Below are 27,500 nucleotides of genomic sequence, written 5' to 3' on the forward strand. Positions count from 1 at the left end.
CCGAATTGTAAACAGAATGTACAACCCTTCTAGTATATGATTTTTATCCCTTTCTGTTTGTGTTTTACAAAATACTGAAGTGGTTACAAAGTCTGGGAACTCACCTTTGACCTTATGTAAAGGTTAAGGTCATGGAATGCTGGTAAACATTTTGTTGACATCGTAAGGTATAAGTATGCGAAATATGAAAGCTCTGCTTGCTTTCATGTCTGAAATGTATTGATGTCTATGAATGTGGGGAATGTAAAATGTCGACCGCGAAAGTTAGGGGGTAGGGTTGGGAAACTGCCTACAGTTTCATTTTTTGGCATGGGACTTGATGTTCACATTTTCACCATAGCTAAAGAAATGAATGATCTACAACATATCAAATTGTAAGGAATTCGGAATTATTCTAAGGCATTTTTTTTTTTACTTCATTAAATGAAAAACTTCCCGCAGTGGGGCACTGCGGTTATGAAATTAAAGGCCCCTCCTGTTTTTGGAACCGCAGGAGCTTTCTAGTTTGCTGTTAGGTAGATTTTTGGTTCCTCTTTCCTGTCATGCTCTCTTTTTCTTCATGAATTCTTTTCTTTTTTCTGCCTTCTTGCTCATTCACCTGTATTTTTTTCCAAAAAACTCTTCTCTTGCCGCTTGTCTCGCGATTCATGTATAGTTTAATCTGTTAGTGTTCTAATGTAAGTCCAGCAGTAGATAGGTTAAGCCTATTTTAACATACTGGAAACTGGTAATCTTCCAGTAGGTATTAATTTAGTTTTACTAAAGCCTGCTGGGACACAAGTAATGGGTTAGTGCATTTGTAAACAGGAATCGCTTGACAAGTGGCCCCCTTCATCCCCCCCTTCCTCGTCCTGATATGGCTCTGCGTAGTCGGCTGGACGTTAAGCAACAAATAAACAAACAAACAAATGAAAAACTGCAATAGCGCAACGAAAAATGCATATAAAAATACTCTATAAAACATCACAAACGTCTTTATATTGTGACAATCTTGCTGCATTCCATTCAAACAACGCATATCTTCAATCTTAAGGATCTTAAACAGAATTTACAACCCTTTTAGTACAGATTTTAACTCTTTTTCTGTTTGTGCTTTTACAAAATACTGAATTGGTTATAACGTTTCAAAACTCGCAAGTGACCTTGTGTGAATGTCAAGGTCATGGAATGTTGGTAAACATATTTTTTTTTATGCTGTTAGCTATCAGTATGTGCAATATTATAGCTCTGCTTCTGTATGAAAGTGGGGAATGTAAAATGGCGACCGCGAAAGTTAGGGGGTAGGGTTGGGAAACTGCCTGCAGTTTCATTTTTTGGCATGGGACTTGATATTTAAATGTTCACCATAGCTCGAGAAATGAATGATCTACAACATATAAAACTGACAGGAAATCGGAATTATTCTGAGGCATCTATTTACTTCTCTATATGAAGAAAAATATAATTGCGCTAAGTACAATTAATTAGAAAAGACGGTAAAAAAACTACCAAAGTAATTTGAAATGTAATTTCTTGCTATGTTCTTATAGGTATAGCATTCACTTCCCCCCACAATTATCTAGCAAGTGGCTACTACATTCGTACTGTCAAATATTAGCTGTTATCTTTATGTACCCATTTTCACAAAAATCAGAAGACACACGGTTATTTAAAAAAATCACAAAACATCAAAAGTGCATGGGACTAGAAAAGTTCTCTGCAGATATGTAATGTAGACAGAATGTTCTTTCTCCCACAAAAGTATTACCAACTTCTAATTACTCTGACCATAACTAGGCAGATCCCTTAAGTCAAGCTGTCGAAGTCACAGATTTAAACTTAACGCACTGCATTTTTTTTCACTAAGACTGTATACTCGATCGTAGCATCGTCAGTCCACCGCTCGTGGCAAAGGCAGTGAAATTGACTAGCCAGAATAGTGCGGTAGTGGTTGCGCTGAGCAGGATATCACGCTTTTTTGTATCTCTATTCTGTTTAACTTCCTGACCTTGTTTTCAATCCAAATATATCATATCGAATGTTTTTTTGGAATTAGGAGCCGACAAGGAATAAGATGAAATTGGTTTTAAATCGATTTTGGAAATGTAATTGTCATCATAATTTAATTGTTTGAGCTTGTTTTTAATCCGAATATAACATATTTATATGTTTTTGGAATCAAAAAAGGATGAAGAATCAGATGAAATTGTTTTTGGATCGTTTTATAAAAAAAAATTGTAATTGCAATTTTCAGATTTGTAATGGCCAAACTCATTAATTAATGTTTAAGCCTCCAAGCTGAAATGCAATACCAAAGTCCGGCCTTCGTCGAAAATTGCTTGACCAAAATTTCAATCAATTTCGATTAAAAATGAGGGTTTGACAGTGCTGCCTCAACTTTTACAAAAAACCGGATATGACGTCATCAAAGACATTTATCGAAAAAATGAAAAACCATTCTCTGGAACTCTCGTGTAAACTTTTATGCAGATCGGTCCAGTAGTTTACTCTGAATCGCTCTACACACATACACAGACAGACAGACAGACAGACACACACACACACACACGCACACACACACACACACACACATACACACACACACACACACACACACACACACACACTCACACATACACCACGACCCTCGTCTCGATTCCCCTTCTATGTTAAAACAGTGAGTCAAAACTTGACTAAATGTAAAACAACAACAACAACAACAAAAACAACAACACACAACCACATTAACAAAAACAGCAAGATCGTACTTACGATTATCTCTGACTGTGTTAGCTTTGCTAACGATGCACAAGAGAACAAATATAAGAGAAATAGCGCCCTTCATATCTGGAATCAAATAAGCAAACGACGCTGAATTAGAAAGACTGCTATATAGTCAATGGTAAGGAATGACAATGCTCACCAGCAATACCAATTAATTAAACAAAGAAAATAAAACTCATTATCATTGTATTCAGTGCTGGAGATCATGATGATGGTGATGTCGATGATGATGATGATGATAATGATATTAAAGACGACGACGTTGATGTTGACGAAGACGACGACAATGATGAGGTAGATGATGACAATGACGATGACGATGACGATGATGATGATGATGATGATGATGATGATGATGATGATGATTTTTTTTTTTTTTCTTTTCTCTTTTCTTTTTCTCTTTTCTTTTTTTTATTCTTTCTCTTTTTTTCTTCTTTTTTTTCTTTTTTCTATTCTCTTTTGAACCTCAGTTACAATATGACTCGCTACGAGTATGATACTGTGAGCGAAGCTGAACAGTTTAAACGTAAACATAATGGGTTATAAATAATAATAATATCATTCTTTCGTTTAACATGGACAATCTTCGAAAATGTACAATATTTTCAATCAATTATAATTTAGCTATAATTCTCTCCGTCAACTGGCATTTGCACACTTTCTCTCTTTCTCTATCCTCTCTCCCCATCCTCTCTCTCCCTCCCCTCCCCTCTCTCCCTCTATCTTTAATCGTTCTCTCTCTCTCTCTCCCCCTCTCCCCTTCTCTGTCTCTCTCCCTGCCACTCTCTCTCTCTCTCTCTCTCTCTCTGATACTGTGAGCGATGCTGAACAGTTTAAACATAAACCCTACCATTCTCTCTCTCTCTCTCTGATACTTTGAGCGATGCTGAACATAAACAGATAGGGTTATAAATAGCAATAATATTCTTTCGTTTAACATGGACAATCTTCGAAAATCTCTCTTTCTCGCTCACTCTCTCCCACCCCTCCCTCCGTTCTTTCTCTACCTCTCTCTCTCTCTCTCACCCTCCCCTTTCCCCCTCTCTCTCTCTCTCTCTCGTCCTCTCTCTATCTCTCTCTACCTCTCTCCCTCTCCCTCTCTCTCTCCCTCTCTCTCTCCCTCTCTCTCTCCCTCACTCTCCCTCCCTCACTCTCTCTCTCTCTCTATTACCATGGTTGTGTTTAAATGAATTAATAATAATGATATATTTTGCTGTTCGTCATAATTGTTTTCATCATTGGTTCACCTTAGTTAATACATTGACATTTGCAACGAGTCATTTACAATAGCATGATAGTACTGGGTTTCTCAGTCAAAAAGCCGAATGGAGAGCTCTCTTTCAAATATACAATTTGGGTCAAAGCCTTCTCCGTATTTGTATATACTTATTGACATTTTTGCAACAAGCAGAATAAAGTTAATATTTCTTATAGTTTGGTCCTGTTGCTTGTTCGGTTGGAAACCAAATAAAACGTCAGTTTCTTTTAATTTTATCTGTGAACCTGTTTTTATATAAATTTGCTTTTCTACGTTCTTCCAAAAAAGTGATATTCTTGGGCATTTAAAGAAAAAATGTTCAATAAAATCAATATCTCCACACAGACTACAGCGATTGTTTTCACGTTTTTTCATTTTGTGTAGTAAGATATTAGTGGGATAGATATTATGCAATATCTTCCAGTGAAGTAGCCTTAGTCGCTCTTCCTTGGTGCAGTTGTTTGCTATCATCCAATGATTTCTTTCTATTTTATAGTTATATTTATTCATCCAAAAATGTATTGAGCAAGGGGTATTTGCTTTTTGTTTGGTAAGTAGTGATCTAAATTTTTTGGGAGTCCAGTTTTTAAGAGATTGAGGTTCTAGAGAGACAGTCGCTTCTTGAGTTTGGTTATTGTCAGCTCGCAATGATTGCGCAATGAGCGCGGTTCGCATTGCGTTATAATCAAACAGCAGAGCAGGGTAGTCCCCGATTTGTTCTGCAATACGTGCGAGTGGTAATAATCCCTCGTCTGTCCATATATCTTGGGCGTAATTTATGTATGCATTTGTCCATCTCTTGAAGAACAGAGGTCTGTTTCTGTACATTATCTCTTTGCTATTCCAGAGACAGGTATATTTGAATTCAGTATTGGACAGGTATATATTTCTGAATTCAAGCCATTTAATTAGACATGATTTCCAGAATTTAGATTTGACTTTTTCGAGTCCTAAAAATGTTTTTGGATTGGCAGTAGCATTGAGGCAGCAAAGGTTTGTTCCAACTTCATTAAAGATGTAGGTTGGTATTAATTTCCATTTGGCAGATGTGTCTATTTTTAACTGAGTTATCCATGTCATCATAAAGGAGGCTTGCATATCTATTATGTTTATCATATTACAACCTCCATTCTCCCCTACGTTGCACATTACACATCTTTTTACCTTTTCAAAGGCTCGCGTATTTGTGTACTTCTTTTTCCATAAAAATCGAAATAAGATTGTATTTACTTTCTGTAGGATAGTGGCTGGAGCACTTAAAGCTTGCATTGGGTATACAAATTGTGAAATCAAGAAACTTTTTACAATACATAATTTGCCTGTGATACTAAGGTTTCTTTTAGACCATATGCTTATTATTCTTTCTATTTTTTCGATTCTTACCGACCAATTCTCATTTATGTCTGATGCAGTGACATCATTTTTAAAGAGTATACCTAAAATCTTTAGTTGTTTTTTCCATTTTAAGTCACAGAGATGTTCTCTGCTGTCCTTTTGAGATCCTAGCCACATTGCTTCCGTTTTGTTTTTATTAATTTTTAGTTGTGATATTTTCGTGAAATCAGTGACAAGCTTCATTGCATTTTCCAGATCTTGTTTTCCTTGTAATAGCATGCTAATGTCGTCAGCGTACATTGCTAATTTTATCATATCAATTGAGTTGTTAGTCTCTATCTGGGAGCGAGGTAATCGAAGTCCGTGTATGCTTGGATCGTTTCTAATCTTTATTGCAAGAATTTCCAGTCCGAGAATGAAGGCCATTGGCGAAAACTTGGCGAATTCCTGTCTCAATCGGGAATGGTTCGGAAATCCAGCCAAGGTAGTTAATACTACTTTCGGTCTCATTTGTGAGAACTTTAACCCAATGCGTAAAATTCTCGCCAAATCCGAATTTTCTGAAAGCCCATAGCATGAATTCCTTGGAGATAGAGTCAAATGCACGTGTATAATCTAGGGCCAATAAAATACCGGGTTTATTTTCATTATTCATATGTTCAATTACGTCATCTATTAATCGGATAATATTACTAGCTTTTCTACCCTTAATGAATCCCACTTGATCCTCTGAGATCAAATCACTTATAACATTCGACATCCTAAGCGCAAGGCATTTTGCTAATAATTTATAGTCTGTATTTGTAAGGGAGATGGGTCTCCAGTTACACAAGTTATCTCTTGTGAGGTCTTTTCCTTTATGGATTAAGGTTATAATAGCTCTTTTTTGTGAGGGAGACATTTCTCCTACATGAAAGGATCTTTGAATCGAGCCTAATAGTAGCTCTCTTATTCTCGACCAAAAGAATTTAATAAAACTTGTAGTCATTCCGTCACATCCCGGTGAAGAACCATTTTTCATGCTTTTTAACGCTTTAAGAAGTTCTTGTTCAGTTACTGGGTTTTCTAACGCTTCAGTTTGTTCTCGTGTCAGTTGTGGGATATCAGCTTCTCCTAAAAAAGTATTAGCCTGTGCCTCTGAGAAATCATCGGTTTTCTTAAAAACGTTTTTGTAGAATTTAACTTGTTCTTGTAGGATATCGCTTTGGGCGGTGACTGTGTTACCTTCTGCAGTTTGCAGTTTATCCATGATCTTCATGTTGGCTCGCATTTTTTCAAGCCCAAGAAAATATCTTGTGTTCTTTTCTCCTTCAGCAATATAGTTTTCCTTTGATCGCTTTTGGGCGCTTTTTGCCTCATTTAATTCGTGGAGTTCTAGATTTTGTTTAACCTGGCCTCTGTGAGTCATAAGGTGTACATCATAAGGGTTGGAAGCCAGTTTTTTGTCCGTTTCATTAAGCTCTTTCGTAAGCAGGGAGCGTTCGGAAATTAATTTTCTTTTCTTTTCTTTACCATAAGCAATACAAAATTCTCTGATTTTAATTTTACATAGGTCCCATCTTATTTGCGGATCCATATTATCGGTTTCGATAACATAGTTCTCAATTAAACTGTTCATTTTTATAACAAAATCAGGGTCATTAAGATGATTGTCGTTGAATTTCCAAAAGGAGGGTCCTTTTTCTACTGGGGAGATGCAGTACTTCAGTCGAATTAGTCGGTGATCGGTGTGTGCCATCGAGATATTTTCACACTCATAACATTTATTTAGAGCAAAGTCGGAGGCAAGCATATAATATAATCTCCTTGCTATAAATGGAAATTTTGTTGACCATGTGAAATCTTTCTCTTCTGCGTGTGAAAGTCTCCAGACATCATTTAAATTGGAATCAATTACCGTCTTATTAAATAGCTCAACGTCTTTAACATTATGATTTCTACCACTAATAATATCTAAATTATTATCCAGCACACAGTTGAAATCCCCGCAGATTATCTCGTTATTAGAGTTTTCTTTACAAATATAGACATCACGAAAAAAAGCAGCTTTTTCATCTTCAGCATTAGGACCATATACATTAAAGATATAGTGTCCGCGCCGCCATTTTGGAGAGTTTTTTGTCGAATTCGGCCGATTTGAAGATTTTGGGGAATCTAGTGTACCTTAATTAAGACGCACCTGGCCCGGTTTGCTCAATAAAGCACCACAAGTATGCTAAATAATTAAATCAAAATGAGTTTTTTGACGTCTGCTCTCCACCATTTGAAGATTAAAATTGGCCGTCATAGACTGGTTTTCGTCGCGAGCGCGTGCCGTTAGCATGACGACTAAAAACAATGGCGGATGGGATAGCCGCTCAGTGGGACAAGCCCGCAAGTTTCAGTAAGAAATCGACTCCATGTGGTTCTGAAAGCAGCTGACTGACTCCGAACGACACAGAATCACGAGAAAGACATGCTCGGCGCACAAAATGCAAAGTTATCATCAGCAAGCAGACGGAAAGCTGGATTCAACTGAGTGTCAGTTTTACCGTTCAGTGTGCGCCGCGACGTAGCTCTAACCTGCTACTGGATGTGTAAGTATTAAATAAAGCGAGTGTTGTGGTGTATACTTTGGAAAGACCTGGACACATTTTGCTGCCGTGTTGTATGTGTGTCTGCTGGTGTGTAGTGCGAATGAAGGATCAATCAAGCGGCCGAATGTGTCCAGTTTTCCTGTTTTTGTTTGAACACGGACACAGTGTCAGTGTGTGTGTTTGCAACTACGGTGCGTGTGTGTCTGTGCACTGCACAGGAGCTTCCCAGCCAGCAAGACATTAGCGGCCGATAATCGGCCGAACACCCTTCAAAAAGTCGGGCCGGTGACGTCAAAACATACGACGCGGGTGTTGGCCCGACTAACTTTTGCAAAGAGGCAACGATGCGGCCGATAGGCGGCCGAACACCTGCACTATGGCGGCACGCATCCGGTCCGATGTTAATCGGCCCGATGACTTGTTTGACCTGCGGTCCGACACCTTATGCCGACATCGGGAAGATATCGATTTCAGCGGGAAGACATCGGGACGATGTCGGCATAAGGTGTCGGGCCGCAGGTCCAACAAGCCATCGGGCCGATTAACATCGGACCGGATGCGTGCCGCCATAGTACAGGTGTTCGGCCGCCTGTCGGCCGCCTCGTTGCCTCTTTGCAAAAGTTAGTCGGGCCAACACCCGCGTCGTATCTTTTGACGTCACCTGCCCGACTTTTTGAAGGGTGTTCGGCCGACTATCGGCCGCTAATGTCTTGCTGGCTGGGTGCAGCTACAGATACAGCAGTATTTACCACCACCACCCCCCCCCCCCCAAGTGTAACAGTGCAAAATTCACTTACAGCTACAGCTACAGCAGTATAACCCCCCCTCCCCCCAGTGTTACAGTTGCAAACAAACCTACAGATACAGCAGTGTGTACAACCCCCCCCCCCCCCAGTGTAACAGTGCAAAACAAATCACCAGCTAGAGATACAGCAGTATGTAGAACCCCCCGCCCCTACCGCGTACCGCCCTCACTGTAACAGTACAAAACACACCTACAACTACAGATACAGCCGTATACACCCCCCCCCCCCCTCAGTATTACAGTATAAAACACACCTACAGCAACAGATTCAGCAGTATATACAACCCCCCAAGTGTAACAGTGCAAAAATTACTTACAGCTACAGCTACAGCAGTATGTACACCTCCCCTCCCCTTTAGTAACAGTGCAAAACACACCTACAGCTACAGCAGTATGTACAACCCCCAACCCCCCCCCCCCACCACTGTAACAGTACAAAACTCATTTACAGCTACAGATTCAGAATTATGTACATCCCCCTCCCCCCGCTGCCACCACTGTAACAGTACCAAACATACAACACTCCACCCCCTTCCCTCGTGTAGAGCGCAAAACACACCTAGAGCTACAGATACAGCAGTATACAACCCCAATCCCCCCCCCCCCCCCCCCCTGTGTGCAAAACACACCAACAGCTACAAAAACAGCAGTATGTTCACCCCCCTCCCCCCTCCCCCTACTGTAACAGAACATAACACACCTACAGCTTCAGCTAGTTACATCTATGCTTCCCAGCCAGCAAGACATTAGCGGCCGATAATCGGCCGAACACCCTTCAAAAAGTCGGGCCGGTGACGTCAAAACATACGACGCGGGTGTTGGCCCGACTAACTTTTGCAAAGAGGCAACGATGCGGCCGATAGGCGGCCGAACACCTGCACTATGGCGGCACGCATCCGGTCCGATGTTAATCGGCCCGATGACTTGTTTGACCTGCGGTCCGACACCTTATGCCGACATCGGGAAGATATCGATTTCAGCGGGAAGACATCGGGACGATGTCGGCATAAGGTGTCGGGCCGCAGGTCCAACAAGCCATCGGGCCGATTAACATCGGACCGGATGCGTGCCGCCATAGTACAGGTGTTCGGCCGCCTGTCGGCCGCCTCGTTGCCTCTTTGCAAAAGTTAGTCGGGCCAACACCCGCGTCGTATCTTTTGACGTCACCTGCCCGACTTTTTGAAGGGTGTTCGGCCGACTATCGGCCGCTAATGTCTTGCTGGCTGGGTGCAGCTACTGATACAGCAGTATGTACCACCACCCCCCCCCCCCCCCCCAAGTGTAACAGTGCAAAATTCACTTACAGCTACAGCTACAGCAGTATAACCCCCCCTCCCCCCAGTGTTACAGTTGCAAACAAACCTACAGATACAGCAGTGTGTACAACCCCCCCCCCCCCCCCCCAGTGTAACAGTGCAAAACAAATCACCAGCTAGAGATACAGCAGTATGTAGAACCCCCCGCCCCTACCGCGTACCGCCCTCACTGTAACAGTACAAAACACACCTACAGCTACAGATACAGCCGTATACACCCCCCCCCCTCAGTATTACAGTATAAAACACACCTACAGCAACAGATTCAGCAGTATATACAACCCCCCAAGTGTAACAGTGCAAGAATTACTTACAGCTACAGCTACAGCAGTATGTACACCTCCCCTCCCCCTTAGTAACAGTGCAAAACACACCTACAGCTACAGCAGTATGTACAACCCCCAACCCCCCCCCCCCCCACCACTGTAACAGTACAAAACTCATTTACAGCTACAGATTCAGAATTATGTACATCCCCCTCCCCCCGCTGCCACCACTGTAACAGTACCAAACATACAACACTCCACCCCCTTCCCTCGTGTAGAGCGCAAAACACACCTAGAGCTACAGATACAGCAGTATACAACCCCAATCCCCCCCCCCCCCCCCTGTGTGCAAAACACACCAACAGCTACAAAAACAGCAGTATGTTCACCCCCCCTCCCCCTACTGTAACAGTACATAACACACCTACAGCTTCAGCTAGTTACATCTATGCTTGGCGCTGGTGGACAATATTCACTTTTTTTGGCAAAAACCGCCAGTTTTGGCCAAAAAAGACAAAGATTTGGCCAAAACAACCCACACATTTGGCCAAATAAAATAGATTTGGCTATAACTTTTTTTGGGCCAAAACTTTCTATGTAAAAGTTTTGGCCAAAACTGTTTATGTTAGCTAAAACGGGAGATTTGGCCAAACTTCTGCCACAAAAAGATTTGGCCAAAAAAAGATTTGACCAAACAAAAAAGATTTGGCCAAATCTTCACTTTTTGGCCAAATCTTTTTTGTTTGGCCAAATCTTTTTTTGGCAAAATCTTTTGTATTTGCTGGCGCTGGTGGACAATATTCACTTTTTTGGCCAAATCTCTTTTTGGCCAAAACTTTGCTTTTTTGGCCAAAACTTTGCTTTTTTGGCCAATACCGCCAGTTTTGGCCAAAAAAGTGTGTTTTTGGCAAAATAAGTGAATATTGTCCACCAGCGCCAAGCAGCTTGGCGCTGGTGAACAATATTCACTTTTTTGGCCAAAAACGCACTTTTTTGGCCAAAACTGGCGGTTTTGGCCAAAACTGGCGGTTTTGGCCAAAACTGGCGTTTTTGGCCGAAACTATACTTTTTTGGCCAAAACTTTGCTTTTTTGGCCAATACCGCCAGTTTTGGCCAAAAAAGTGTGTTTTTGGCAAAATAAGTGAATATTGTCCACCAGCGCCAAGCAGCTTGGCGCTGGTGAACAATATTCACTTTTTTGGCCAAAAACGCACTTTTTTGGCCAAAACTGGCGGTTTTGGCCAAAACTGGCGGTTTTGGCCAAAACTGGCGTTTTTGGCCGAAACTATACTTTTTTGGCCAAAACTTTGCTTTTTTGGCCAAAAATGTACGTTTTTGGCCAAAAAAGTGTGTTTTTGGCAAAAAAAGTGAATATTGTCCACCAGCGCCAAGCAGCTTGGCGCTGGTGGACAATATTCACTATTTTGGCCAAAAACACACTTTTTTTGCCAAAACTGGTTGTTATGGAGTGGTATAGCCCGGTTTTTAGACAATCATAAATGCCTCTACACAACTCTATAAATTTAGTATTTGTTTACAGACTTGAATGTAATCTGAAAAGTTGTCCGCTACCGTAGCTTACAAGGCACAAGCGCACACGCACTCACACACGCAAAAACCTGGTGTTAAATGGATCTTGACACTGCCAAGACTAATTATTATTAGTTTACAAAGCTTTTTACATCACAAAATCATTTCCGGCTTCGACCAGTACCCTAGGCCGACAACACCGCAAGAAACTCTACAGTCCAAGACGCAGACACCTTTTGGCTCAAACAAAGCAGCTTAACAGGTAAGACGAATAGATATTCTACTGTACGTTACCCTACTGCCATCTTTCGGCTTTCAAGATGTTGGTATGGCTGTAAGTCCTTCAGACGACTGACAAGGGTGCACCAGTCCTCACGACACCGCAACCATTGCTTGACGTAGTCCTTGATCCTTCCAGTTCGTCTCGGCGGCTAACTGTAGAACCCTGCCAGCTCTCCATGCCATGGTCATGTACACCAAGCCGCAGTCACCAGTTCAGTTCAGCCTCCGTCGATGAAAACCCTCCAGTTGGAACACTGTAAAGTTTATAGTCCATAAGTCAACTTGTCTTTAGTTTCTTTCACTCGCACAATAAAAATACTCACTCGTCCAACATATTAAGCTGCATGAGCCAATATAATTATTTACACGTTAATTCCTGTTTTCTAAAACCAAGAAAACGTTACATAAAACCCTCACATGTTTAAGCAGTGTAGCACAATAGCTTAGGCCTACACAATAACGTTAAACACAAAACCAGTCACTCTTCTCACATACGACAACATGACATGAAAATATAACCGGTTTCAAACATACCTCAAAAGAGTGTAAAGCCAACATTTAGTACAGTCGCCGGCCTGGCATGAATATGAAAATGGAAGATATCACGTAGACTGATAGGGAAAGTTCGTCAGTCTTCATCCTTCTTCAGTCAGATACCTAAAACAGGAGCCCGTCTGCTAACGTGTTACGAAAAACATGAGTCGAGCTTGGCTCCTTGACGGCGACTGATTTTACAAAGTCGTTCTTGCTATGACATTGCCAGTGAGCTGTCGCCTGCATTACTTGCACGTGAAAAACCTTGTCAGTTTCACAAAGGTTCAACTGCGGTCAACGCGACGGTATGCAGCCTATAGCCCTTTCCAATGTCTGACCATCGCTATAGTCTATTCTATTTACAACAATACACATTACCACAAATACGAGTAAACCGCTTCGTAACACTGGTGGTTTTGGCCAAAACTGGCGTTTTTGGCCAAAACTGGCGTTTTTGGCCAAAACTATACTTTTTTGGCCAAAACTATACTTTTTTGGCCAAAACTTTGCTTTTTTGGCCAAAACTGGTGGTTTTGGCCAAAACTGGCGGTTTTGGCCAAAACTGGCGTTTTTGGCCAAAACTATACTTTTTTGGCCAAAACTTTGCTTTTTTGGCCAAAAACGCCAGTTTTGGCCAAAAAAGTGTGTTTTGGGCAAAAAAAGTGAATATTGTCCACCAGCGCCAAGCAGCTTGGCGCTGGTGGACAATTTTCACTTTTTTGGCCAAAACTATAATTTTTTGGCCAAAACTGGCGGTTTTGGCCAAAACTGGCGTTTTTGGCCAAAACTGGCGTTTTTGGCCAAAAGTATACTTTTTTGGCCAAAACTTTGCTTTTTTGGCCAAAACTGGCGTTTTTGGCCCAAAAAATGAATATTGTCTATCAGCGCCAGGGGGTACTCAAAGATTTGGCCAAAAAATGAAGTTTTGGCCAAAACTATTTTTTGGCCAAAACTTTCAATGCAAAAGTTTTGGCCAAAAAAAGATTTGGCCAAATCTAAAACATTTGGCCAAAAAAGTGAAGATTTGGCCAAATGTTTTAGATTTGGCCAAATATTTTTTTGGCCAAAACTTTGCACTTAAAAGTTTTGGCCAAAACATGTTTTTGGCCAAAAACACACTTTTTGGCCAATAATGTACGTTTTTGGCCAAAAAAGTGTGTTTTTGGCCAAACAAGTGAATATTGTCCACCAGCGCCAAGCATATACATCAGTATGCACACCCCCCCCCCCAAGTGTAACAGTACAAAACACACCTACAGCTACAGATTCAGCAGTATGTACAACCCCCTCCCCCCCCCCCCCCCCCCAGTGTCACTGTGCAGAACACACATACAGCTACAGATTCAGCAGTTAGTATGTACACCCCCCCCCCCCCCCCCAAGTGTGTAACAGTGCAAAACACACCACCAGCTACAGATAGATCAGTATGTACACCCCCCCCCCCCACCCCAAGTGTTACAATGCAATACACGTCACACCTACAGCTACAGATACATCAGTATGTACACCCCCCCCCCCCCCCAAGTGTAACAGTGCAAACCACACTTACAGCTACAGATTCAGCAGTATGTACTCCACCCTCCCCCCCCCCCCAGTGTAACAGTGCAAAAATCACCAACTACTGCAGTATGTACCCCCCCTCCCCCTACAGCTACAGAAGTATGTTACCCCCCCCCCCCTGTAACAGGACAATACACACCTACATCTACAGCAGTATGTACACACACCCCCCCCCCCCCCCCCCACTGTAACAAGACAAAACACACCTACATCTATATTTACAGCAGTGTGTACAACACCCCCCTCCCCCACTGTAACAGGACAAAACACACCTACATCTACATATACAGAATAAGATACAGCAGTATGTACTCCCCCCCCCCCCCCCCCCTCACTGTAACAGCAAAACTAACATTGAGAGCCAAAAAAAACCGAAATCACTTACTCGCTCCATCCGTCGCGGTTGTCCTCGAGTTGACGTCTGAATCTGATTGTCATTGCCAAGAGCCTGACTCACTGGCTACACAACTATTCTCACCGCCACCACGTGGCACTGGGACCAGCACTCAGATTGAGATCCCGAGGCGACATTCGTCTCGGATAACATATCATCAATGTGCTGTCCAACATTCCCAAAAATGTCTCTTCTTTCGATATTAACTTGAACTAAGAAAACAAATAAAATTCGCTCACGCGGGAAAGCAGCAGCCATTTGCACACTCAATCTTGTTTACCGTAAGGAAAGCTATTTGAATATTTCAAGTAAATGATGGCGTATTTTTAAAATGTAAAACTCATGATTTGAGCTCATGCTGTATTTGATTGCAAATATGCAAATAAAACTTACAATTAATTATCCTACTCCTATGTGAAAAAGTCAACAAATATGAATAATTTAGTTTCGCATTTGCATGGTCAGTCTCATAATGTCACGCCGTTGCTGGACCGACGCTTGAACAGGGGACGTAACAAATGTTAAAATAATGATCATCAATTTGTTATCTCCCGTAACTCTGCATAATTTTATCGACAGCAACATTGCGTCGGGCCGATGTCGGGGTTTATTACGTACATTTATACACAGTCAAACGGTATCGGCGCGACAACGGACGACGACACACGACATATGACGACGTCACCCGACTGAAATCGTCAGTCGGCCGACGAAAGCTTGCTAGCTGGGTTGGCGCTGGTGGACAATATTCACTTTTTTTGGCAAAAACCGCCAGTTTTGGCCAAAAAAGACAAAGATTTGGCCAAAACAACCCACACATTTGGCCAAATAAAATAGATTTGGCTATAACTTTTTTGGGGCCAAAACTTTCTATGTAAAAGTTTTGGCCAAAACTGTTTATGTTAGCTAAAACGGGAGATTTGGCCAAACTTCTGCCACAAAAAGATTTTGCCAAAAAAAGATTTGGCCAAACAAAAAAGATTTGGCCAAATCTTCACTTTTTGGCCAAATCTTTTTTGTTTGGCCAAATCTTTTTTTGGCAAAATCTTTTGTATTTGCTGGCGCTGGTGGACAATATTCACTTTTTTGGCCAAATCTCTTTTTGGCCAAAACTTTGCTTTTTTGGCCAAAACTTTGCTTTTTTGGCCAATACCGCCAGTTTTGGCCAAAAAAGTGTGTTTTTGGCAAAATAAGTGAATATTGTCCACCAGCGCCAAGCAGCTTGGCGCTGGTGAACAATATTCACTTTTTTGGCCAAAAACGCACTTTTTTGGCCAAAACTGGCGGTTTTGGCCAAAACTGGCGTTTTTGGCCGAAACTATACTTTTTTGGCCAAAACTTTGCTTTTTTGGCCAAAAATGTACGTTTTTGGCCAAAAAAGTGTGTTTTTGGCAAAAAAAGTGAATATTGTCCACCAGCGCCAAGCAGCTTGGCGCTGGTGGACAATATTCACTATTTTGGCCAAAAACACACTTTTTTGCCAAAACTGGTGGTTTTGGCCAAAACTGGCGTTTTTGGCCAAAACTGGCGTTTTTGGCCAAAACTATACTTTTTTGGCCAAAACTTTGCTTTTTTGGCCAAAACTGGTGGTTTTGGCCAAAACTGGCGGTTTTGGCCAAAACTATACTTTTTTGGCCAAAACTTTGCTTTTTTGGCCAAAACCGCCAGTTTTGGCCAAAAAAGTGTGTTTTGGGCAAAAAAAGTGAATATTGACAATTTTCACTTTTTTGGCCAAAACTATAATTTTTTGGCCAAAACTGGCGGTTTTGGCCAAAACTGGCGTTTTTGGCCAAAACTGGCGTTTTTGGCCAAAACTGGCGTTTTTGGCCAAAACTATACTTTTTTGGCCAAAACTTTGCTTTTTTGGCCAAAACTTTGCTTTTTTGGCCAAAACTGGCGTTTTTGGCCAAAAAAATGAATATTGTCTATCAGCGCCAAGGGGTACTCAAAGATTTGGCCAAAAAATGAAGTTTTGGCCAAAACTATTTTTTGGCCAAAACTTTCAATGCAAAAGTTTTGGCCAAAAAAAGATTTGGCCAAATCTAAAACATTTGGCCAAAAAAGTGAAGATTTGGCCAAATGTTTTAGATTTGGCCAAATATTTTTTTGGCCAAAACTTTGCACTTAAAAGTTTTGGCCAAAACATGTTTTTGGCCAAAAACACACTTTTTGGCCAATAATGTACGTTTTTGGCCAAAAAAGTGTGTTTTTGGCCAAAAAAGTGAATATTGTCCACCAGCGCCAAGCATATACATCAGTATGCACACCCCCCCCCCCAAGTGTAACAGTACAAAACACACCTACAGCTACAGATTCAGCAGTATGTACAACCCCCTCCCCCCCCCCCCCCCCCCCCAGTGTCACTGTGCAGAACACACATACAGCTACAGATTCAGCAGTTAGTATGTACACCCCCCCCCCCCCAAGTGTGTAACAGTGCAAAACACACCACCAGCTACAGATAGATCAGTATGTACACCCCCCCCCCCACCCCAAGTGTTACAATGCAATACACGTCACACCTACAGCTACAGATACATCAGTATGTACACCCCCCCCCCCCCCAAGTGTAACAGTGCAAACCACACTTACAGCTACAGATTCAGCAGTATGTACTCCACCCCCCCCCCCCCCCCCCCACCCAGTGTAACAGTGCAAAAATCACCAACAACTACTGCAGTATGTACCCCCCCTCCCCCTACAGCTACAGAAGTATGTTACCCCCCCCCCCCCCCTGTAACAGGACAATACACACCTACATCTACAGCAGTATGTACACACACACCCCCCCCCCCCCCCCACTGTAACAAGACAAAACACACCTACATCTATATTTACAGCAGTGTGTACAACACCCCCCTCCCCCACTGTAACAGGACAAAACACACCTACATCTACATATACAGAATAAGATACAGCAGTATGTACTCCCCCCCCCCCCCCCCCCTCACTGTAACAGCAAAACTAACATTGAGAGCCAAAAAAAACCGAAATCACTTACTCGCTCCATCCGTCGGTTGTCCTCGAGTTGACGTCTGAATCTGATTGTCATTGCCAAGAGCCTGACTCACTGGCTACACAACTATTCTCACCGCCACCACGTGGCACTGGGACCAGCACTCAGATTGAGATCCCGAGGCGACATTCGTCTCGGATAACATATCATCAATGTGCTGTCCAACATTCCCAAAAATGTCTCTTCTTTCGATATTAACTTGAACTAAGAAAACAAATAAAATTCGCTCACGCGGGAAAGCAGCAGCCATTTGCACACTCAATCTTGTTTACCGTAAGGAAAGCTATTTGAATATTTCAAGTAAATGATGGCGTATTTTTAAAATGTAAAACTCATGATTTGAGCTCATGCTGTATTTGATTGCAAATATGCAAATAAAACTTACAATTAATTATCCTACTCCTATGTGAAAAAGTCAACAAATATGAATAATTTAGTTTCGCATTTGCATGGTCAGTCTCATAATGTCACGCCGTTGCTGGACCGACGCTTGAACAGGGGACGTAACAAATGTTAAAATAATGATCATCAATTTGTTATCTCCCGTAACTCTGCATAATTTTATCGACAGCAACATTGCGTCGGGCCGATGTCGGGGTTTATTACGTACATTTATACACAGTCAAACGGTATCGGCGCGACAACGGACGACGACACACGACATATGACGACGTCACCCGACTGAAATCGTCAGTCGGCCGACGAAAGCTTGCTAGCTGGGTTGTATCAAAACGCCGGTCGATCATCGTAGTAAGGGTAAGCATGCAGAAGTAAATAATGATCGACCGGCGGTTGAATACAAGCTCCTGTGGTGCACTGTATATGAGACAGAGAATGACAGAGTAGCCAGTCTGTGAGTAATCCCCCTAAAAAAAAAATTGTAGATGGAAAAAAGTAGGGTCAGTCAGCACACGTGATACTGATATTTTAACGCTTTATCAGTTTATGGGCAGTTGTTTCTTTGCAGTCTTTGGAGGTTGTGCAACAGAACATGTTATTTATAACTGACATTTTATATTGTCAGTGGTATGAGTTTTTCTGTCCAGTAAGAACTATGATTGAAGTTTATTGGTGAAGCTTTGTGAAAGGGTTACTTTTAATGAAGAACACATTCTTCCTCAGTGTTCATTGAAGCAAACACTAAATGTGGCAGAATTTCATTCATCCTTTCTTTTTTGACTGCCATTTTAAGTGTCGCTGTGCATGTTCAAAGCTTCATGTTCAGAACTGATGTTGCTGTAGAACTATGTAATTGGCCAGCCTTTGGTTTACACTTAGTGGTTTTAGATGTTGCTATAATTACTATAACAATTTTCTGACATTTTCAGGGACCAAGCACCCGGACATCAAACATTCTTGCAATGTGTGGCAATAATGGCATAACATATTTCAGACAAAAAGATCAGTAAGGTGAGTTTAAATGTTCATAATTTTGGTGTAAGTCAAGCTTATCTTTTATCTTGAGCAACTATCTCTGTCGTGTCTCTCTCAGGCTGCGCACCCGACATAAGTTGCCAGGAACCAATTCCTTGAGTGTGGCAATGGTTTACCATTTCTGGTTTACTTGAACTGCAGCCATACAGAGAGGAATTGTTGAGTGATTAAAAGTTATGGAGTCTTTAAAAAGATGTAGTTAGAGGATAAGACACTGTAAACAGTATTTTTCTTCTTCATGGTTATAACAAAACTGCAGCATGTGTCTTCAATTTCTGAAGATGCATTATAACGACAGTGGCACCCCCCTTTTAAGACCTCAAACAATCTGAGAAAATCAAGTCTTAAAAAGGAATGAGTCTTAAAATGGGGGTAATTTTACAGAAGTTATGAACAGAAAATGTGAGAAAACAAGGTTTTAAAAAGGAGGGAGTTTTAAATTTGGGGTCTTAAAAGGGGGGTTCCACTGCATTATACATGCCATGGAAACCATGATGATTTTACAGATAAATACAATGACAATTGAAAGCAATTTGCAGCCCAGTGTCTTATTATCTGATTATCTTCTGTCTATTTTTATCATTGCACCTTTGCTACAAAACTCGTGGTTACAACTTGACCCAAAGTCAATTATTATCAATAAACTAAGCAACATGCGCACACAAAAACATACTCAATTGTCGAGAACAGTGTCAGTTTTATTCCATGTAGATCTTAAATGCAAATGTACACATTTTCAGAAACAAGTCTTCGAATTATGCATTTCAATCATATAAAAGATGTGAATTAATATAACCCACACCCATGATTTGTATTACTTCAACAGGGTATAATTATGGCTTGGCTTGCTGCAACATGTCAATGAGCACTCTTCAACACATATTTGTTCTGCACAAGGTTTACTAGACCTGTCAATTCAACGCATTAATCAAGATACTTTCAGGACCCTTCCCCAGACTTTATTGTTCATGTCAGCTGTTCTTTGTGCCAGATTGTGTATCCCTTTTGACTGACAATAATGCTGCAGAGGGAAATACTACAGTGGAACTTGTAAAATGCTGAGAAAATCAGCTACGTCTTAAACAGGGGGAGTAAATTTACAGAGATTATAAACATAAAATCCAAAAAAACAGGATCTTAAAGAAGGGGGGGGGGGGGGGGGCTGTAAATGAGGGTTCCACTGCACAGCTAAAAGTGATCTTTCTCTGCAGGTACAATATAGTGTCTACAATACAAAGATGGTTTGCAGTGGAGGTTGACGTTGCAAAGTCCTATGCACACATCACTGAACACAAAGTTCGTCCCCAAAAGGCGGAGCAGCAGGGAAGTTTTCTACAAGCCAGAACCCCCAAGTCTATCTAATCCCACGGTCTACACATCTGGTCCCCACAATGCCCTCCATCTACCAAGGAAATTGTTTTACAGCAACAGTCACAATAATTGTAGGTGCACCTTTATGTCTGCTCATTTGAGTTTATTTTATGCAAAGAATTGCAAGTGAAATCACATGTATATATACCTGTAACTCCAATTATCCCAATACCTACACGAAACTATACTGAGACTAGAAATTAAAACAAGTCGCGTAAGGCGAAAATACAACATTTAGTCAAGTAGCTGTCAAACTCACAGAATGAAACTGAACGCAATGCAACGCAGCAAGACCGCATACTCGTAGCATCGTCAGTCACCCGCTCACGGCAAAGACAGTGAAATTGACAAGAAGAGCGGGGTAGCAGTTGCGCTCAGAAGGATAGCACGCTTTTCTGTACCTCTCTTTGTTTTAACTTTCTGAGCGTGTTCTTAATCCAAACATATCATATCTATATGTTTTTGGAATCAGGAACCGACAAGGAATAAGATAAAAGTGTTTTTAAATTGATTTCGAAAATTTAATTTTAATAATAATAATAATAATAATAATATGGGAGATTTATAGAGCGCTTTACATTCTCAAAGCGCTTTACAATGACAAACATACATAATACATACAAAGCAAAGCAAAAGCATGTGCAGCAGCATTCAGCACACAAGTGAACAACGAAACTCAAACACTACATCAATACAATCTGCAAGCATACTAACACAGGCAAAACATTCAAACATTCAAACACCTGATTCAAAAATGCACCATGTTGAAATAAAATTAATCAAAATACTGGGTGAAGAAGTGTGTTTTAAGGTTTGATTTGAAGGAACAGAATGTTTGGCAGTGTCGGATAGAGTAAGGGAGAGAGTTCCACGCAGCGGCAGCAGAGTGGGAGAAGGCTCTCTGGCCGTGCTGTTTGCGACTAAAAGAAGATAGACGGAATATTCTAGTGTCTACAGAGGAGCGGAGGGATCGTGAGGGTGTATAGAGTGTGAACAGGTCAGACAGGTAGGATGGGGCTGAGCCAGATATTATTTTGTAGCAGATACAGCAGCACTTATATTGGATTCTCAGCTCTACAGGGAGCCAATGAAGTTTCTTTAGCAAGGGGGAACAGGACTTTCATATTAATTTTTATATATTTAATTTTCAGAGCGTGTTTTTAATCCAAATATAACATATTTATATGTTTTTGGAATCAGCAAATGATGGAGAATAAGATGAATGTAAATTTGGATCGTTTTAAAAAAATTTTTTTTTTTTTACAATTTTCAGATTTTTAATGACCAAAGTCATTAATTAATTTTTAAGCCACCAAGCTGAAATGCAATACCGAAGTCCGGGATTCGTCGAAGATTACTTGACCAAAATTTCAACCAATTTGGTTGAAAAATGAGGGCGTGACAGTGCCGCCTCAACTTTCACGAAAAGCCGGATATGACGTCATCAAAGACATTTATCAAAAAAATGAAAAAAAAACGTTCGGGGATATCATACCCAGGAACTCTCATGTCAAATTTCATAAAGATCGGTCCACTAGTTTAGTCTGAATCGCTTTACACACACAGACAGACACACACACACACACACGCACATACACCATGACCCTCGTCTCCATTCCCCCGTCTACGTTAAAACATTTAGTCAAAACTTGACTAAATGTAATGAGGAAAAATATTAGTACTGTAAACTGCCTTTTAATTGTCCATCCGCTTTATGCACAGATTTTGCCCAAAGTAGGGGGTGGGGCGTTTACTAGGTACTGTGCCTGTGCAGGATCAGTTCCTCGTTAGAAATGGTGATATTTGGTATCTTGGTGTGAACATTTTAATAGGAGATGTATCTGTGCACAATTAGTCACCCTGTAAGTATCTTTCGCCTGATATGCAAGTGTCTAAACAGAAGAAAAAAACACTAAAAACCCAACAAAAAATTCACTGAGAGTGAATAAACACACATCCTAAAAACCACAAAGTGAATAGTCAGTCAGTCAGTCATTGATACTGATCCAATCCATAGGAAATGGCGTAACCAAACACTGGTCGTTTCACATGCTCCCTTAAATCACTAAAATCAGACCTCTTCAACTTCCGAAGACGCTCTCTCATCTCCATCTTCTTTTCACAGGGCTATCCAGATACTCCAGTGACCAGAGTATTAAATAAACATTATAGTTGTCTTTCAGCATTCCCTAGAATGACAATGTCACTACAGGGTGCAGAACTGTGCACATCATTTAAAAAACACACACACACATACACACAACATATGTTGACGACACTGATCCAAATGTTGGAGGATGGGCGTTAACTAGGTACTGCGGGTGCTGAAAAAGTAGTTTAAGGTACATAAAAAAATCAAAAAACAATGTGCTTTGAGTTTGAGAGATAAAACATACACAAATTCAGAACGGTGGTAAATACAGAGTATGGTTACACCAACCCCCAACCAAATGTACTTCATATAACACCACAATGTACTTCAATACAAGCGACTAGGACGAAAGTCAGTGTTCTGGCCAGTTGGATCTAAATTGTCATTCCTATGACCCATACACAGCAACTGCACATGTATGGCGGCTCTTACACCTTCACCCAAATAGCCAAATATGTATGTCCACAATGTAAGCTGTGTGAATGTTGCGTATCGTTTTGTTTTATTGATATTCCCATCCTCTTCTTCTTCCAGGGCGAGGGCACCTCCAATCTCTTCTCTGTGTGTGGGCCAGTGGGAGCCTGCTGTCATCAAGCACCCGTGCCTTGAAGTCCTGGAGCATACACAGAAAACCATCCATCACTAAAGACGCTTGATTCAGAATCAAACTTCAAATAATAAACATGAACCAAATGCAAGAAAAAGTGTGAAAATAAAAAGTAAAAGAATAGTATTTGTAATCTATTCATCTATGTAATGGGGTGCGGGTGTGAGTAAAAGATGTGTGTGTGTGTGTGGTGGGGCGGGGGATTTACTTGTAGGCATAGGCTTTCCAGAGGCATTCTGACGCACTGTGTAAAATTGTGTTCCAGTACTACCGATGAGCAAAAGTGCCAGTTACACATCTTTAGGTACTTGGAATGAATGCCCAGTTTACCCATGCATTGAACAGTAAAACCTAAGTTTGCCAACTCCCCCTCCCCCGCCCGCCTTTTTTTCTAAACATTTGTCTTTTTAGACATTACTTTCTCAGATTTCTGTTTATAACCTCCATTCTAACACGTATTGCTTTTTACATTTAGTCAAGTTTTGATCTTTAATTGAGTTTGTAATATCTTAAAAGAAGGGCTCCACTGTATCTCTAATTTTTTTTCTGCACAAGTGGTATTGAAGCAGCAGTAGTCAAGTGCTAAACCGCATAAAGGCCTGTTTGGTATACTATTCGATTCTGATGTTTCAAGCAGAACTGCTGTGTGACATGTGGTTGGAAAATGTGTCTCAGGGATTGTCTTGATTTTTAAACAATTGAACAGGAAGGCAGACATGAATTTGAACTGCAAGGCATACACAATTCTAAAACCTAAACATCATAATTATGACTTCCTACATTTTTAGCATGATCATGGAATCTGCTCGCCAATGTGTCATATATTATAAAGATCAGTATGGAGGCAGAAATAATCAATCTGAAAAATATCCTTCATTTACAAAGAGCAAATGGGTGTAGTTTAAACAGTAAACAAGAATTCATATTTTAGAATACAGTGGAACCCCCTTTTACGACCCCCCAAAATCTGAGAAAATAAGGTCTTAAAAAGCAAGAAGTCTTACAATGAAGGTAAATTTGCACAGGTTATGACCTAAACATCTGAAACACAAGGTCTTAAAATAGGGGAGATCTTGAATTGTAAAGGTTTTTAAAAGAGGGGTTTCATGGTACAGCACCCCAATTGTGGGGACTGTTCATATGTATTTCCCTTTATGAGACACTAAAAGGTTGTGTGTAGTGACATTTAAGTGCACACAATTTTAATTATTTGTCATTATCTTCTGAAAATAGGAAATAAATATATGTATACACATTCACTAGAATAGCAACAAACAATAGGCACCAGTAATATAATTTGCGACTGAGACCTGCAAACCTCACTTTTTGTCATTATTTAATATACCCTGCAACAAAGTCATCCACCTAACAAATCTTGCAGAATAAAAAGGTACTTACTGGAATTATTGAGTTCAGAGGATTGGACTTGGAGGGCGGTGTTGTTTTTTGGATCAGCCTTCTTCCCCAGCAAACCAATTTCAGTTTGAGAGGGCTTAGACCAGTCCTTTCCTCTTCATCTGCCCACACATAGAGACTGCTAATTCCTCTCCCTATCCTGCCTCCGCACCTTTTCTCTTGCAGGGGCAGCTCTGTTGTTGTTTTGAACATGAAACTTCCATAGCCTGGAAATAAAGACAAATTCATGAAAAGGATACACTATTCATCAATCCACCTTACAGTTACAGTTAATGAGTTATTGTATCAAACTTCAATCATCATCAACTTCAAGAAAAGCTCACTTGAGTTTGACATACTCCCCTGCATGCGCACGCACACACACACACACACACACACACACACACACACACACACGCGCGCACACACACACACAGTGATCATGCATACACAAGTCTGAGAACACACAAACACACAGGCACACACACACACACAACAAATGCACAAGACAATGATTTCCTCGACACTGTTCAGTGGGATAAGTATGTCTTCTCTTTTGGGTTACTATTCTGAGAATAAACACGATTTTCAGAGCTCTCTCATGTTCGGTGAAATACTGCTTCGAACTCCGTCTTGCACGCAAAGCGCACGTTTACTGTTCCAAGTGATCGATCAGTGACATGACAATGCATATACGTAAGGGAGTAAAAGTGCAACTTCAGAGACATATATTTGAAAGGATCACCAACAGGCAACAAACATGTCCAAGATAATCGGACTAAGTACTACCAGTACTGAATGATCTCTATCAAGGCGGCGCAATGATTCGGAGTGCACCAGAGCTATTTGACTCGCATGATCGATTCAGGCTTTGCAGTCCTGCTCAGAGCAACTTGTAAACAGATACTGACTGTCTCATTGAAAGCATTATTTTCTGTCAGATAACGTTTACTATGTAACACTCACCTTGTCAGACTAAAATAATCGCCGAGAGACGCCATTTTGATTGTTGTGACAACTGAATTGGACAAAGGGAAATCACCCAACCATTACAAGAGTGCTCTTTCCTTGGATTCTTTTACGACAGTTAATTAGCTATCAAAACTGTTGAATTTGCAAAGTAAAGTTATTCCTCGTGGATGGTAGCATTATTTGTAACATAGAATCTTATGGTGAAGCTTTGAAAGCGATCTGAAGGCCTTTTCCGGCGGATACTATCCCTTTAACAATGTGCAAATTATTCTCCTCCAGATGAACTTCAATCGCAACAATGCGTTGAGTGCTTAGGGTGCAGTTCACTTCATATGGAAAATGTTTACGTACGAGAATCACTTGTCCTTTACTGTGGTTAGTAGCCGTACTGTAAAATATTTTCCCTCCCCATTCCAGTTCCCACTGGATAATGTCGCTGTGCGTTATATACGTTTCATGCAAACAAATTATATCGTAGCGCTCCTTTGAACATTTATAAAATAATGTTTTTCGTTTTATTTTATTTCTCAGACCACGGACATTTAATGAGCAAATATTTAGATTGGCCATTTTACTGTAAGTAGAAACATGAAGATACTATCTATCGGATTAATATCGCAGTCCATTAATCTCAGTCCGTAAGACAAAAGCAAGGTCGCAGGGAGGAGGACAGAGGGGAGAACACTGTCACTGGTTAACCCCATTCCGATTGGGCCCCCATAGTGTCAGTTGAAACGGCGACGGTGTCGATGCCGGTAGTGGCAGTATCTTCCTCGTCTCCACGTGACGATAAGGTGTCGCGTCGTTTTCCAGGACACGCAACAGGGGGGGAGAGGTTGGTGATGATGATGATGATGATGATGATGAGGATGATGATGAGGATGATGATGAGGATGAGGATGAGGATGAGGATGAGGATGAGGAGGATCACCCGTACAGAAAAAGAAGAAGGTATACCTGTGATATTTTCGTCTCAACAACGTCTGCTGGCAATAGCACTGCTGTATCAATACCGTAGTGGTTGACGATGCTCGGTGTTATGTACTGAAAACAACAACGTCTGCTGGCAATAGTACTGGTGTAAAGATACCGTTGTGGTTGACGATGCTCGGTGTTATGTACTGAAAACAACAACGTCTGCTGGCAATAGCACTGCTGTATCAATACCGTAGTGGTTGACGATGCTCGGTGTTATGTACTGAAAACAACAACGTCTGCTGGCAATAGTACTGGTGCAAAGATACCGTTGCGGTTGACGATGCTCGGTGTTATGTACTTAAGACAACCATCCCTCTCGTCTTTTGCCTTTAAATAAGCAATTTAACAATTGACATTACGAAGATTTACGTATAATTATACCCTGAAATCTGTTTAATGTGCTATTTGTTTTATAAACTTAATTTACCTTCTGGAAGCAATTGATAATACATACAATTAAAGGCCGACTCCGCCTGGTGTACACAGCTCGCCTCACTGTCTCCATCAGATCTGGCCAGGCTAATTGTACATGGGACAAGACCCTCCCTCCACTTGGTCACATACCAACACTCAGCACCCTGACTGATCTGCCCAGGCTAATTGTTCATGGGACAAGACCCTCCCTCCACTTGGTCACATACCAACACTCAGCACCCTGACTGATCTGGCCAGGCTAATTGTACATGGGACAAGACCCTCCCTCCACTTGGTCACATACCAACACTCAGCACCCTGACTGCTTCTTGTGGTGATCGTGAGTTGGATTGCTTTCATGAAATAATTCTGAAAAAGGCACCAGCGCCTTTTACAAAATCGATTATTTAAATAAATACAAGTGTGCACAGAGAGCACGGAGGCTGATGATTGTTAGTAATTGACCAAGTGGAAGGGTGGTCGTGTTCCTGGTAACAGCCTGGATAGATCAGTCAGGGTGCTGAGTGTTAGTAATTAACCAA

At 41.1% G+C, this 27,500-nt stretch overlaps 1 protein-coding gene and 3 long non-coding RNA genes across 10 annotated transcripts in view; 2 read left to right on the top strand and 2 right to left on the bottom strand.

The window, feature by feature from the left end:
* LOC138946702 (uncharacterized) overlaps window positions 1–26,832 on the bottom strand; it is a 40,313-nt gene extending 13,481 nt beyond the window's left edge. Inside the window, exons 1-2 of the long non-coding RNA XR_011449419.1 lie at window positions 26,524–26,832; window positions 2,752–2,826 (exon numbers count right to left, since the gene is read on the bottom strand). This is a non-coding gene — a long non-coding RNA (uncharacterized lncRNA). The remainder of the gene's footprint in view (window positions 1–2,751; window positions 2,827–26,523) is intronic.
* Window positions 1–27,500, top strand: part of LOC138946601 (uncharacterized) — a 61,184-nt gene that overhangs the window by 31,000 nt on the left and 2,684 nt on the right. The gene's annotated exons all lie outside the window — the stretch shown is intronic.
* Window positions 7,472–23,325, top strand: LOC138947787 (uncharacterized). 7 transcript variants are annotated; one of them, XR_011449793.1, is made up of 4 exons: window positions 7,472–7,932; window positions 18,964–19,045; window positions 20,281–20,511; window positions 23,127–23,325. It is a non-coding gene; the product is annotated as an uncharacterized lncRNA (long non-coding RNA). The 7 variants fall into 7 exon arrangements; XR_011449797.1 differs by lacking the exon at window positions 7,472–7,932 and adding an exon at window positions 8,001–8,019; XR_011449794.1 differs by lacking the exon at window positions 7,472–7,932 and adding an exon at window positions 8,105–8,123.
* Window positions 11,945–13,069, bottom strand: LOC138946701 (uncharacterized). Its single transcript, XR_011449418.1, has 2 exons — window positions 12,666–13,069; window positions 11,945–12,385 (listed from the first exon to the last, which is right to left on the bottom strand). It is a non-coding gene; the product is annotated as an uncharacterized lncRNA (long non-coding RNA).

The sequence above is a fragment of the Littorina saxatilis genome, linkage group LG14 (genome assembly GCF_037325665.1).
Source record: "Littorina saxatilis isolate snail1 linkage group LG14, US_GU_Lsax_2.0, whole genome shotgun sequence".
Lineage (NCBI taxonomy): Eukaryota > Metazoa > Mollusca > Gastropoda > Littorinimorpha > Littorinidae > Littorina > Littorina saxatilis.